The sequence below is a fragment of the Dryobates pubescens genome, chromosome Z (genome assembly GCF_014839835.1).
Source record: "Dryobates pubescens isolate bDryPub1 chromosome Z, bDryPub1.pri, whole genome shotgun sequence".
Classification (NCBI taxonomy): Eukaryota; Metazoa; Chordata; class Aves; order Piciformes; family Picidae; genus Dryobates; species Dryobates pubescens.
The window spans coordinates 14,038,840-14,053,354 of NC_071657.1; the positions used below are offsets into that span (position 1 = coordinate 14,038,840).

Here is a 14,515-nt window from a genome sequence, read left to right on the forward strand (position 1 = left end):
CCCCTTACACAGACTCACCTACCCCTATAAAAGCACTGAAAATAGTTCCCTATGACACTACGAGAAATAGTTCACTATCAAAGCACTAAAAACAGTTCCTTCTAGAAGTATGAGAAGTAGCTCCTTATGAAACTACTAACAGATTCCTATACATGTACTAAAAATAGTTCCTTATTAAATGACTAGAACCACTTTCTCATAAAACTACTAAGAGTTGCCTACAAAGGTATTAAAAATAGTCTCTTATGAAACAACTAATAATAGTTCCCTATGAATACAGTATAATTCCTTATTAAACTACTGATACATTCCTATGAATGTACTAAAAATAGTTCCTTTTAAAAGTACTATAAACATTTTCTCATGAAACTACTACTGATAGTTCCCTATCAGTGTACTCAAAGATACAACAGCTCAAAAAATAGTTCCTTATGAAACCACTCAAAGTCGTTCCTTCTGAAAGCACCAAAAATAGCTCCCTATAAAATAAAAATGCTTGCTAATAAATGTACTCAAAATAGTTCCTTCTGAAAGCACTGACAATAGTCCCTTCTAAAAGTATTAAACCCAATTCCTTCTAAAAGTGCAAAAGCTACATCCTTTTAAACATACTAATGATACTTCCTTATAAATCTACTAATAGTTCCCTATAAAAGTACTAGCAATAATTGCTTACAAATGCACTTACAGTAGTTCCTTAAAAATCTACTAAAAATTGTTCCTTGTAAGAGTACTAAAACCAGCTTCTTTTAAAACAACTAGTAATAGTTCCCTACAAAAGTAGTAAAAATAATTCCTTTGAAATGTACTAGAGAGAGTTCCTAAAAGTAGTTCCCTCTTGAAGTCCTAACTAGAGTTCCTTCTAAATGGATTAAAAATAGTTCCATCTGGAAGTACTATAAGTGGTTCCTTCTGAAAGGACTTGTAATAGCTTCTCAAAGGACTAAAGTGACTTCCTTTTAAAGATACTAAAGATGGTTCCCTGGAAATGTAGTAAACCCAGATCCTTATAACAACAATAATTTCCTGTTAAAGTACTAAGAGTAGTTACTTTTGACAGCACTAAAAATAGTTACTTGTAAAAGTAACAAATATAGTTCCTTAAAAAATTACTAAGAGAAGGTCCTTCCAAAAATTCTGAAAATACTTAGAAAACTACTTAGAAATATTTCCCTATGGAAGCACTGAGTTACCTGTAAGAGTTCTAAAAATACTTTGGAAAAAACAGATCCTTCTACAAGTACGTGTAATAGTTCCTTATAAAATACTACAACCAGTTCCTAATACAACTACTATTAATGGTTCCTTCTACAAGGGCTGAGAAAATGGTTTCTTCTAAAAGAAATACAAATAGTTGCTTGCAGAAGCAATAAAAATAGTTCTCTCTAAAATTACTAAAAATGGTTCCTTCTGAAAGTACCAAAACTAGTTCCCTATAAAATTAATAAAAACTGTTCCTTCTACAGGTACTAAAAATAGTTTCTGTTAATAATACTAAAATGTAGTTCCTTCTAAAAGTACTCAAAGTAGTTCCTTCAGAAAGGACTAATCATAGTTTCTTCTAAAATAACAAAAACTACTGCCTTTTAAATGTACTACTGTTAGTTCCCTATAAATGTACTAAAACTACTTCCTTATAAAACTGCTAAAAATAGTTCTCTATAAAAGTGCTAAGAATAGCTACTTCTAGAAATACTAAGAATAGTTACTGGACATGGTGATGCCACACAACCTGCTCTGAGTGATCCTGTTTTGGGGATCTCCAGAGGTACCTTCTGAGCCCCACCATACCGGGATTCTCTCACTGCCTCTGGTACCTCTTGAGAGTCTGTCTCATGCTTGTACAGCAACCTGAACTCTACTCCATGGTGGGAATCTGGAGCCACCCACTTGCAAAACAAGCAATGTGACTGACCCTTCCCCTCTCAGCATGCTGCCTAACCACCAGGCTTTGAAAACCACTTAACCTGGTGAGCTCTATGGTTTCTCTGAAGATGTGGGAAGCTGATCTGGGTGCTGGTGCATCCCATTCCAAGCCCATCCCGTATTCAGTAAAGAAAAGGGCAGCATCCAGATACTGGATGCCCTTGCCAATGAATTTGGGCTGTTGGGAAGAAAATGAGCATTTTTCAACTCCCATAAAAACTGCTTCTCTCACTTGTGCTTGAAGATCTTTTGCCTCCCTTGTTAGGCAAGAGTTGATGAAAGTCAGGCCTCTACCTGCTATCTCAGAGGTTCTCAGTAGAACCCCTCATGTGCTCCTAGACATCAGATTTGTGCTCTCTGGATGGTTGTATGGAGTCAGAGAATGGTTCTGGCTGGAATAGTCCAACCATTATCTAACTCTAGCAAGCCAAGTGCCAAACCATGTCCCAGATCTCTGTGTCTTTTAAATAGCTCTGGTAATGGGGATCCCATCACCTCCTTGGGGAAACCTATGCCACTGTTGGAGAACCCTTCCAGTGGAGAAGTTTCTTCTAATATCCAACCTGAACTTCTCTTGGGGCAACTGGAGGAGGTGGGCCATTTCCTCTCCTTCTAGTAGCTGGTGCAAAGGAGGAGACTATCCCTTCCTCTTGTGCAGTCTTTGCCTTGAGTAATTGCTGATCTTTGTATTTTTTAATGTCTCTGTCTGGTCTCTCATGAATGGCAGATGGAGCTTTCCCACTGCAGTATTCCCTCACCTCATTTCACAGATAAGTGGCAAGCAGCAAATGTCCATTATCTGACTTGGCAAAAAAAAATAAAAAGGTGTGTTCCTTCATACATGCTGTTCAGCTGCATGGGGTGGAGAAAGTCATTTCCATCTGCAAAGGCCACTTCCAAGTCTTGCTCACCAGCAACACAATTAGCCTCAGAACCCTTCTTCACATGCACACACGGAGCAGATCCAAATGCAAGAGCTGGTTAGCATTTTCAGCACAGGGCCAAGGCTTACCATGGCATCAGCTTTGTCCTTCAGCCTCTTCATCTCTCCTGTGTAGTATTTTACCAGTATTTGTAGTATTTTGACCATTCCTCACACTCTGGCTGCTAACCCCTCTCATTGCCTGACTGAACCAAAGCATGCCAAAAACAACTAATTTGAAAACAGCTCCTGTTTAATGAACAAAAAATCGGCTTGAAGTGTGGGCCAAGACTCCAGAAGGTAGAGGGCCCCAAGAGGCCTGCTTAATATGCAAACGTCACAGAGCCTGACTTGATTCGGAGGAAAGGAATCCCCCCTAATGTATCCTGATCCTTCCCAATCCCACAGCCATAACAGGGCTTAAAGGGGGTCTCAGCTTCAGTGACAAAGAGGGTGGAAACATCTCCACAATTCAAGCTCTTCCATTATTACCACACCTGAAATACCCCTGCACACAGCTACATCTCAGTCCCAACCTCACAGCTGCGAGTAGCCAAGAGCACAGCAAAGCTTGGAAGCACTGCTGTGGCTGCACAGAACCACATTGCTCATATTGTTTGCTCAAGGAACCTCAGTGCTCCAGACCACTCCAAGCCACCAACTCCCACCCAAGCCACAAGCAAGAATTGAATGCAGTAGCCCATAATGGACACATAGGCCTCCTCTCTCAGAGCACTGCCCACTGGACATTACATGAAGATGTGCTCTTGGAAGCACTGGCTCCAGCAAAGGCCTAGCCAAAACTAATAATAACAGTTCCCTATGAAAGTACCAAGAAGAGTTTCTTATAGAATTACTGAGAATAGTTCCTTATAAATGTGCTGAAAATTGTTCCATACAAATGAACTAAAAATTGTTCCTTATAGGAGTACTAAGACCAGTTTCTTTTAAAACTACTACTTTTATTTCCCTATAAAAGTACTAAGAACAGTTACATATAGAAATACTAAGAATATTTCATTATAAAAGCACTTAAAGTACTTTCCTATAAATGTACTGAAATAGTTCCTTACTAAAACACTAAAAATGGTTTGCTTATAAAACTACTAAAAATAGATCCTTTTAAAAGCAAGTCCAGCATCTCCCTAGGTCTGGCTTTGGAGGATGTTTCTTCCATCACACAGGCCATACTTTTGAGCTCCAGTCAGGGTGTATTAGTCTCCCGTCTCAGCCACCGTAAAGCCTGTCTAGTGTAGCGGACCAGCTCCCTCATGCTGCTGTTCAGAGCCAGACTGCCTGCCGCTGCGCTGAGTTCAGCAAAAAGCTCTGCAAAAGGGGCAGGCAGAGAGAAAACAGTTGGTGGGTTTCACACAACAGGCACATGTGAGAGACAAGGGGAGGACAAGGAAGGACAACAGCAGCATGCTGTACTTGGCCAGCAAGGACCCCAGTTCGAGTGCTGCTCAGCTGCTCCATTAAAGAGAGAAGCCAGCTTCACTCTTTGCAAGACAAAAGCACCTGGATGTCTGACAAACAAACTAAACCACAGGGTGCCGTGCAGAAGGCTGATCTTCCAAGAAGGGGCACCAACTCCAAAGAGGGAAGTGCCCCAAAGGGAAAAACAAACACCAACCCCCCTCAGGCTTCTTGTGTTACCATGAGGCCAGGTGGCTGGTTTCCTGCACTTGATACCCTCACCCCCTAGCTCGCAGACATGAGGATGCCAGGACAGCCTTTCCGTTGAGACGCACACAGCATGCAGGAGAGAAAGGCTGGAGGACCAAGGCTTACCCTTGTTCTTCCTGGCCAGGGCTTCAGCCTCTTCCCAGATATCACAGGCAGAGAAGATGCTGGAAGTGATCTCAAGGTAGGAAGAGGTGATGAGGGGTACATGAGTGGGAACCGTGACTGATGATTCATTTCTGGTGGCACTGGAGCTGACAAAAGAAAAGGTGAGACCGGGGATCAGAATGGGCCACCCATCCACCACACCACTGCAGGCAGCCTCATTTTAGTCACTGGCAAGAGAGGCCTTCTACCAAGGCTCCTGGGAGACTATGAAATAGACTACACTGTGCAAGGGGACAGAGGCCTGGGAGATGGGGATGGTACCCCAGGAAGCATCAAGGGATCTTAAACAGAATACAGATGACAACAACAGAGGCCCTGACACAGCACAGGCACAGTGTCATCTTCGCTCTGCTCCACCTGTGTTTGTTTGTGCTGGAGAACTGCTCTGCTTGATAGACACATCCTGGACCTAGTGACAAAAAATGCCCAACAATCTTTTCCAACAAGGAAATACAGGAAAGAGAGAGCAGAAGCATCCTCATGTCCCATAACACTGTGATGTCGGTGGCAAGAAAAGAGCGAGTGGGGAAGCACTCCCGGACGCGGCCTGCAACTCCCACAGCTCCTCTTTTCACTCACACCCACACGGGCACTTTACAAGGTCTGTAGTTTGAAACCTTACCTTGCAGCACTGGGAGAAGGTGCTCGTGTTGCTCTGGAAGAACTCTGCAGCAAGGAACAGAACTCTTGTTAGCTCTGGGCTGTTCTGCCACCATCAGTTCCTCCTGCAGCCATCCAGCTGGCAGCTCAGGAACACAGGCCTGCCCTACCTCGAAATGGTGACTCAGGATCCTGCAATACTTCATTGCTGTGTTTCTTTTGTGCTGCAGCATGGCCATGTGCAGGAGAGACTGACAACGCATGCTGTGGACAGAAACACAGCCAAGCCTCAGCGTTCAGGCTCAGCACTGCTCAGCCTCGTGGCACAGAGGCAGGCACACATCAGCTGTGCTGCACAGCCAAGAAAGCTCAGGTTTCCCCTCCTGCTCCTCCTCATCGCAGAAAAAGGCTCTGGGAAATCAGTCCCAAGGGAGGAAAACGCAGAACCGAAACCAAAGGAGGAAGGGCCATGCCTGCTCTTTCACATAAAGAGGTGCCCAGCCTCCTAGAGGTGCCCACGGCTGAGTGAGCCCCCAGGTACGCACCACAACAGCAGAAGGATTTCTTCATGTGGAGATGATGAGGAGTCCACAAAGGATTTCATCGTTGTGATTAATCTAAGGAAAGAAAACAAACAGAATCCTGTCAGCCACCAGTGCTCTCAAGTCTCACTGTCTATGAGATCTCCTTATCCCACAAGTCAGGAGACCTGCCCTGAGTCCTGGCACCAAGTGCTCTCTGTGATCTTGAGCAGAGGACTGTGTCTCTCAATGCCATCTTTTCCATGCAGTGGGGGACAGATGGGGCCTCTGTGTGACTCACTCTCCTCAGGCCCAGTCAGCATGGGTTTATGACAGGCAGCTCCTGCTTGACTAACCTGGTCTCCTTCCATCACAAAGTGACCTTCTTAATGGAAGAGGGGAAAGCCATGCATGTGTCTGCCTGCACTTCAGTAAAGCTTTTGACACAGTCCCAAAGCATTCTGCTACACAAACTGGCTGCTCATGGCCTGGACGGGCATGCACTCTGCTGGATGCAACACTGGCTGGATGGCTGGGCCCAGAGAGTGGTGGCAATGGAATTCAATGCCAGGTGGCCAGGCACAAGTGCTGTGCCCCAGGGCTCAGCACTGGGTCCAGCTCTCTTTAATATCTCTATCAAGGATCTGGATGAGGAGATTGAGTGCACCCTCAAGAAGTTTGCAGATGACACTGCCACGTGTCATCTGGGCATGAGTGTTGTTCTGCTTGAGGGGAGGAAGCTCTGCAGAGGGACCTGGACAGCATGAATCAATGCACTGAGGACAGCTGTATGAGACTGAACAAGGCCAAGTGCCAGGTCCTGCACTAGGCTCACAATAACCCCAGACCAGACTCTTTTCAGTGGTGCCCAGTGACAGGACAAGAAGCAAGGGGAACTAGAACACAGGAAGTTCCACCTAAACACAAGGAAAATCTTCTTTGCTGTGAGGGTGCCAGAGCCCTGGAGCAGGCTGGCCAGGGAGGCTGGGGAGTCTCCTTCTCTGCAGAGACTCCAAAGCCTTCCTGGACGTGGTGATGCCACACAACCATTTCTGAGTGATCCTGCTTTGGTGATCTCCAGAGGTCCCTTCTGAGTCCCACCATACCGGGATTCTCTCACTGCCTCTGATACCTCTTGAGAGTCTGTCTGTCTTATGCTTGTACAGCAACCTGACCTCTACTCCATGTTGGGAATCTGGAGCCACCCACTTGCAAAACAAGCAATGTGACTGACCCTTCCCCTCTCAGCATGCTGCCTAACCACCAGGCTTTGAAAACCACTTACCTGATGAGCTCTATGGTTTCTCTGAAGATGTGGGAAGCTGATCTGGGTGCTGGTGCATCCCATTCCAAGCCCATCCCGTATTCAGTGAAGCAAAGGGCAGCATCCAGGTACTGAATGCCCTTGCCAATGAAGCTGGGCTGTTGGGAAGAAAATTAGCATTTTTCAACTCCCATAAAAACTGCTTCTCTCACTTGTGCTTAAAGCCTCCCTTGTTAGGCAGGAGTTGAAGAAAGTTGAAGAAAGTCAGGCCTCTACCTGCTGTCTCAGAGGTTCTCAGCAGAACCCCTGATGTGCTCCCAGAACTCCAACCATTATCTAACTCTAGCAAGCCAAGTGCCAAACCATGTCCCAGATCTCTGTGTCTTTTAAACAGCTCTGGTAATGGGGATTCCACCACCTCCCAGGAGAACTTCTGCCACTGCTGGAGAACCCTTCCAGTGGAAAAGTTTCTTCTACTATCTGACCTAAACTTCTCCTGGAGCAACCAGAGGAGGTAGGCCATTTCCTCTCCTCCTAGCAGCTGGTGCAAAGGAGGAGAATATCTCTTCCTCTTGCTCAGTCTTTTCCTTCAGGATGTTTCTGTCTGGTCCTGGAAGCCTGCCTTGTGAACGGCAGATGGAACTTTCCCACTGCAGTATTCCCTCACTTCACAGATAAGTGGCAAGCAGCAAATGTCCGTTATCTGACCTGGCAAAAAATAAATATGTTCATTCATACATGCTGTTAGCTGCATGGGGTGGACAAAGTCACTTCCATCTGCAAGGGTCACTTCCAAGTCTTGGTCACCAGGAACACAATTTGCCTCAGGGCCCTGACATTTCAGAGGGAACTGTCTTAAAACTGACTGCCTGTCTCTCTGACAAGGACTTTGAGGCAGCTCTGCAAAGACAACAGGCCTGCTAACCTCAGACAGCATCCACTCTGAATGCCCTTGCCTTGCCATGTTCTCTAGATGTGTTTGTCAAAAAGGGAAATGTCTGAACAGCTGGCAAATGAAGACAGGCTCCTGACGCGGGAGCTGACCGTCCTCCAAGTATGGCAGTGACCTCACCCAGACGCTCTTCTTCACATGCACACACGCAGCGGGTCCGAATGCAAGAGCTGGTTAACATTTCCAGCACAGGGCCAAGACTTACCATGGCATCACCTTTGTCCTTCAGCCTCTTGATCTCTGCTTGGTAGTATTTTACCTGCTGCTTCCTGAATTGGAGACACAGAGAAGAAAAATAGAAGAGGGATAAAGAGGGTGCAATAATGATCAGTTCAAACTTCACATCTAGAGGAGTACAAGCATCTTGAGCATCTTGGGTCAGAAGGGACCTTACAGATCATCTAGTTACGTAGGCAGGGACATCTCCTACCAGGCCAGCTTGCTCAAGGCCCCATCTAACCGGGCCATAAACATTTGCAGGCTTGAAGCCTCTGAAACATCTCTGTTCAACCTTGGTCCAGTGCCTCACCACCCTGACAGGCAAGAGATGCATCAAATCTCAATTCAGCTTCTCCCAGTTTGAAGCCATTAATCCCTTGTCCTGTCACTACATGCCTTTTGAAAAACTCCATCCCCAGGGCTCCTGTAGTAGCCCCCTTCAGATCCTGGAAGGCTGCTCACAAGGTCTCTCCAGAGCCTTCTCTTCTCCAGGCTTAACACGACCAACACTCTCAGCCTGACTTCTCAGGAGAGGTGCTTCAGCTCTCACATCATCTTTGTGGTCCACCTCTGCCAATGCCCAGAGAGTACACAGCTCCTCTCAGACAGCTCTCTTTCCTCCCCAGAAGGTACTCCTTAAATAGCAGAAGCCAGGGTGGCTGCAGGGCCAGCCTTGCCTGGCATGTTCAGAAAGTATGGATGAGGAGTGGGAAACAAAAACTTACTGCGCAGCCTTGAGGAGAGGTCTTGAGAGCCTGGAGCTACATTGAGGCTGTGGGTAAGGCTTTGTGACATACCCTGGGGATCCCTGAAAAATCACAGAGCAGAGATAAAGCTTCTTAGAGGGATCAATCTTGAAACCATTTCAAATTCTGGCGTTCCAACATATCCAAAATTTCAAGACAAGATATTTAATTGGGCCCACGAGGATGATTAGAGGGCTGGAGCACTTGTCCTGTGAGGACAGACTGATGGAGTTGGAACAGAAAGCCTCACAATCATTTGCTACAAGCCAGGACACTGGAAAGGAAACTGTAAAAGACACTGCAAGAAACAGCACTTCTCAGTCAGTGCTACTGACACCACACCTGCTGGTGGCCAAAACATTCCAGGACCTCCTGTTCTGTGGAAAACCGTGGTTTCAAGAAAAGGTAGAGAAAATTCTTAAAAACCAAAGCATTTCTTAGACAGCTGACAGGGCTTTCCATCTGCTGGGCAGGTGCCCTGTGACCAACATTAAGCATCTGTGGACACTTTGGACACATATTCCCTTTCGATGGTTGATGAGGCCTTTAAAGGAGGAGCATCCTGAGTCTACTCCAACCTGGGAAAGCAGAAATGAGCTCTCCCAAGGGGCATTTCCGACAACCCCTTGGTCCTGCTACAAACCCAGCTCCACCTCTCACCTTCTTCATTTCAAGAGGCTTGACAGAAGAGTCTTTTGGTGTTGCCATGAAGAGCTGCCTCTGTGCACTGGGTTGTTTCTTGGCCTCTCCTATCTCCTGCTGATTGCCTTCTGCAGGGAGCTGAGGGCCACTAGAGAGTGAGAGGAGAAAAGAAGGGAAGAGTTGGAGAAGTACACCTCCGATTCACAGGCAAAATCCAGCATCCCAGCCTCATTCTTTTGTAACTGAATCTTCAGGGTGCCTTCCAACCCAAACCTCTCTCTCCTCCTTCTTGTAGGAAATGCTAAATGCTGCAGCAGCTGAAGGAGCTGACAGCATCAGCATGCACTCCTGACCTTTCTCTTTCATTAGGCCCTGCTCAATTAAGGAAACAGCAACGATCACCAGGTGAAAATTGATGGACATCCAGTTACTCAATTCAATACCCTTTCTGCCAGCCCACTGCTCAGTACTCACTTCCGTTCACTGGAGATGTTGGTAGCTGCACACACCACTGATATGGCTTCTTTTTCTGACCTGAGCTTCTTCCTAGCAGCCTCCTCCTCCTTTTCCCTCTAGCGTGTAGAGTAAAAAGGAAAAGGAAAAATCTGCTCAGGTTTTGAAAGCTCACATGAAGTGCTGATCTGCACAGCTGTATTTCATGGCTTCTGGTTAAAAACAAGTGTGGAACCAACATGGAAGAAATACAGGGATCAGTGGCTGCAGATGTCTGGGTCACTGACCAGCATCACACCGTGACATTTTATCTCCTTTTGCTTGGAGAAATGAATTCTTTTGTACTGGTGGGGATGGAACTGCTAAACCTCTTGTTGCTAAAACCACCTGAAGTCAGGGGATGGAAAAAATTGCACTCACAGCAGGGTTGATCACCCAGGTTCCCCAGGGGAGGAGGGGTTTTGGTTTTCTTAACCACAATTTGATACAGGTGACATTTACACAGTCACCTCAAATCACAGCCCTTGTCTGCCAGAGGAACAGGCACCAGGAACGCAGAGTGGTAATAAATGACAACTTGAATTGCATTCCATAGATCTCACAGCACAAAGTGTGCAAATCACCAGCTTACCTGGTCCTCATTCTCTTCTAACTGGAACTTTCTATGCCACCCCAGGCAACTAAAAGAAAATAAACAAACTCCAGAGACACTAGCAGCCCTTACTCCCCCTCCCCACCTGTAGAAAATAGTTAGATCTTCCTTCTGATTTGGTCTAGCCAGAAGTTTGGGAATAGACCTATGATTGGAGTAGCAAGCAATGTTGGTGGCTTTTCAACAACCTCCTTTGCCTACAAATACAAAGAGGAGAAAGGGAGGAAATGGTTAGCTGGAGGATCCCAGCACAACAGAACAAGGTGTTTCAAGGCAGATCTGTGGGAGCAGTGTACAAACTATCTACAACTCACTTTGGGCTTCGCTGCTCTCTTCGCTGTCACTTAGGTGCACCTCCTTCACAAGCATACTGAAAGACAACCAGAAGACAGGGATCAGCCAAGGCAGGCACATTTTCAGGCAGCAGACCTTGACAAAGAATTGCTGTATGGTCCACAAGAAACCAGCCTCCCACATCCTTTTTGACCATTCCTCACACTCTGGCTGCTAACCCCTCTCATTACCTGCTTGAACCAGAGAATGCCAAAGACAACCCAGGACTGCCTGGGCACTTCCCAGTTGATCTCAATACAATTTTCCATGCAGCTCAGTACCACACCTTATAACCACTCAAGACTTCAAGGGCAGACAAAGAGAGATTCCCCCAAAGCAGTTTCCAACTAATTTGGAAATAGCTCCTGTTTAAGGGAAAACAATCAGCTTGAATCGTGAGCCAAGACCCTAGAAGGTAGAGGGCCCCAAGAGGCCTGCTTAATATGCAAACGTCCCAGACCCTGACCTGATTCAGAGCAAAGGAATCCCCCCTAATGCATCCTGATCATTCCCACTCCCAAAGCCACAACAGGGCTACAAGGGGGGCTCAGCTTCAGTGACAAAAAGGGAGGAAACATCTCCACAATTCAAGCTCTTCCATTATTACCACACCTGAAATACCCCTTCACACAGCTACATCTCAATCCCTGCCTTTTAGATGTGGGTAGCCAAGAGCACAGCAAATCTCTCTGCACAGAACCACTTTGCTCATATTGTCTGCTCAAGGAACCTCAATGCTCCGCACCAGTCCAAGCCAATAACTGCTCCCAAGCCCCAAGCAGGAACTGAATGCAGTAGCCCAGGACTGACACACGAGCCTGCTCTCTCGGAGCACTGCCCACTGGACGACACATGAAGATGTGCTCTTGGAAGCACTGGCTCCAGCAAAGGCCTAGCCAAAATGCTGGCAATGCACTAGTGTGAGGTTATGGGATCATAAGTTTCAGCAGATCTGCCAGAAACACTTTTGCCAATCCTGGAACTGTTGGAAAACAGCTTGGATGAGGCCTTGAGAACGCCGGCCTAGCAGGAGGGGTCCCCCTGCCTATGGCATCATCTTTACAACTAGATGATCTTCAGGGTCCCTTTCAACCCGAGGGGTCAGTACTGGGTCCAGTCTTCTTCAAGATTTTCATCAATGACCTGGGTGAGGGGACAGAGTGTATCCTCTGCAAGTTTGTTGGTGATATGCAGCTTGGAGGACTGGCTGACATGCTGCCAGGCAGCAGCCATTCAGTGAGTCCTGCACAGAGTGGAGAGCTGGGAAAAGAGGAACCTCATGAGGTTCAGCAAGAGTAAGTTTAAAGCCCTGCACCTGTGGAGGAACAACAGCATGTATTAGGGGTTGACCTGCTGGAAAGCAGCTCCATGGAGAAGGGCCTGGTGGTCAAGAAGTTAGCCATGGGGCAGCAATATGCCCTGGTGGCCAGGAAAGCCAATGGGCTCCTGGGGTGCACTAAGAAGACTGGTGCCAATAGGTAAAGGGAGGTTCTCTTCCCTCTCTGCTCTGCCCTAGTGAGACCACATCTGGAGTAGAGTGTCCAGTTCTTAAGCTGCCCAGTTGAAGTGGGACAGAGGTATCCTGGAGGGACTCCAATGGAGGGCTCTGCGCATGATTAAGGGAGTGGAATGTCTGTCTTAGGAGGAAAGGCTGAGACACCTGGGGCTCTTTAGTCCAGAGAGGAGAATGCTGAGAGGGGATCTTGATAATGTTTCCAACTCTCTGCAGGGTGACTGTCAAGGAGGGGCCAGTCTCCTTTTAGTGGTATCCTGTGATAGCATGTGGGACCTGGAACACAGCAAGTTCCACTTCAACTTCTGGAATAAAGTTCTTTACTGTGAGCTTGCCAGAGCCCTGGACCAGGCTGCTCAGAGAGGTTTTGGAGCCTCCTTCTCTAGAGACTTTCAGCACCCTCAGGGACGTGTTCCTGTGTGACCTGCCCCAAATGATCCTGCTTTGGAGAGGGGGTTGCACTTGATCTCCAGACGTCCCCTCCAACCCCTACCATTCTGTGATTCTATGAGTAATTTTAATGCTTTGACTAGCTTAGGAGTATAATAGGTGCCAAAGTTTCATTGGCAGGATGTGATCGTTTGTTTCTTATATACACACCATTGGTCTCCAAAACTGTTTTAAAAGAGCAAAAAGCAGCCCTGAAATTGTTCTGTCTTGCCAAACAGCCCCACAGAAAGCACAGTCTGGTCCCTCTCTTCCAGCTGGCTTAAAGATGCATCACTGAGAAGGAGTCTGGCATCTCCCCATTTCAAAGAGAGACTTTGCATAAAGATGATAGATGTGGCATGGCTGAAGACAAAAGTCTGGAGCAGTTGAAAGCAGGATTCTTATTTGTGCAATGCAAATTGGCAGATAATCTCCAGGAGGAGCAAGCTGGTGGGGAAGAAGGAGGAGCAAAAGAAAGACTGGATTCTGGGAATAGTTGACTGCTCACTGAGACTATCCCACACTCCCAGCCAGAGAGGGAGCCCCTGCATGATGCTGGAACAGGATGAAAAGGGTTGTTCGAGAGAGCTTAAAGAGCTTGAAGATTCCTCTTTCTCGGCTCAGGGTTTGACACTGCCCGGCACAGCATCCTGGTCCCTAAATGGGAAGGATCTGGATTTGATGGACCACCTGGTGGGTAAGGAGTGGGCTAGGTTGCCTCTATCAAAGAGTTGCAGTCAATGGCTCAGTGTCCAGATGGAGACCTGTGACAAGTGGAGTCCCTCAGGGATCTGTCCTGGGAGTGCTGCTGAGTAAGGTCTTTGTCAGCGGCACTGAGTGCATGCTCAGCACATTTGCCAACAACACCAAGTTGCGTGGTGTGGTTGACAAAGGAAGGGATGGCCTCCAGAGGCACTTGTCCAGGCTGGAGAGGTAGGCCCATGCCAGCCTCATGAAGTTCAACAAGGCAAAGCGCAAGGTCCTGCACCTGGCTCCGGGCAATGCCAACAACAAATACAGGCTGGGTGGATTGAGGGCAGCCTTGCCCAGAAGGACTTGGGCTGCTGCTGGGCCAGGCACTTGACATGAGCCACCAGAGCATGCTGGCAGCCACTAAAGCCAACCGTGTCCTGGGCTGCATCAAGATGCATGGCCAGCACCTCAAGGCAGGGGATTCTGCCCCTCTACTCTGCTATGGGGAGACCTTAACCCTTAACTAGAGAATGCATCCAGCTCTGGAGACACCAAGATCAGAAGGATATGGATCTCTTGGAGGTGGTCCAGAGGAGGGCCACAAAGATTATCAGAGGGCTGGAGTACCTCTCCTGTGAGGACAGGCTGAGGGAGTGGGGTCTCTTCAGCCTGGAGAAGAGAATGCCTTGAGGAGGCCTTCTAGCAGCCTTGCGGTAGCAGAAAGGGGTCTACAGGAACGCTGGAGCAAGACTAGTTTGAAGGGGCAATGGGTTTCAACTAGAGCAGGGTAGCTTTCGAG

The 14,515-nt window shown here is 47.2% G+C and overlaps 1 long non-coding RNA gene across 2 annotated transcripts; it reads right to left on the reverse strand.

The window, feature by feature from the left end:
• Nucleotides 1–4,054: 4,054 nt before the first annotated feature.
• Nucleotides 4,055–5,923, reverse strand: LOC128899500 (uncharacterized). Of its 2 annotated transcripts, XR_008463112.1 has the most exons (4): nt 5,845–5,923; nt 5,322–5,365; nt 4,640–4,785; nt 4,055–4,174 (listed from the first exon to the last, which is right to left on the reverse strand). It is a non-coding gene; the product is annotated as an uncharacterized LOC128899500 (long non-coding RNA). The 2 variants fall into 2 exon arrangements; XR_008463111.1 differs by lacking the exon at nt 5,845–5,923 and having other exon boundaries at nt 5,322–5,444.
• Between the last annotated feature and the right edge of the window lie 8,592 nt (nt 5,924–14,515).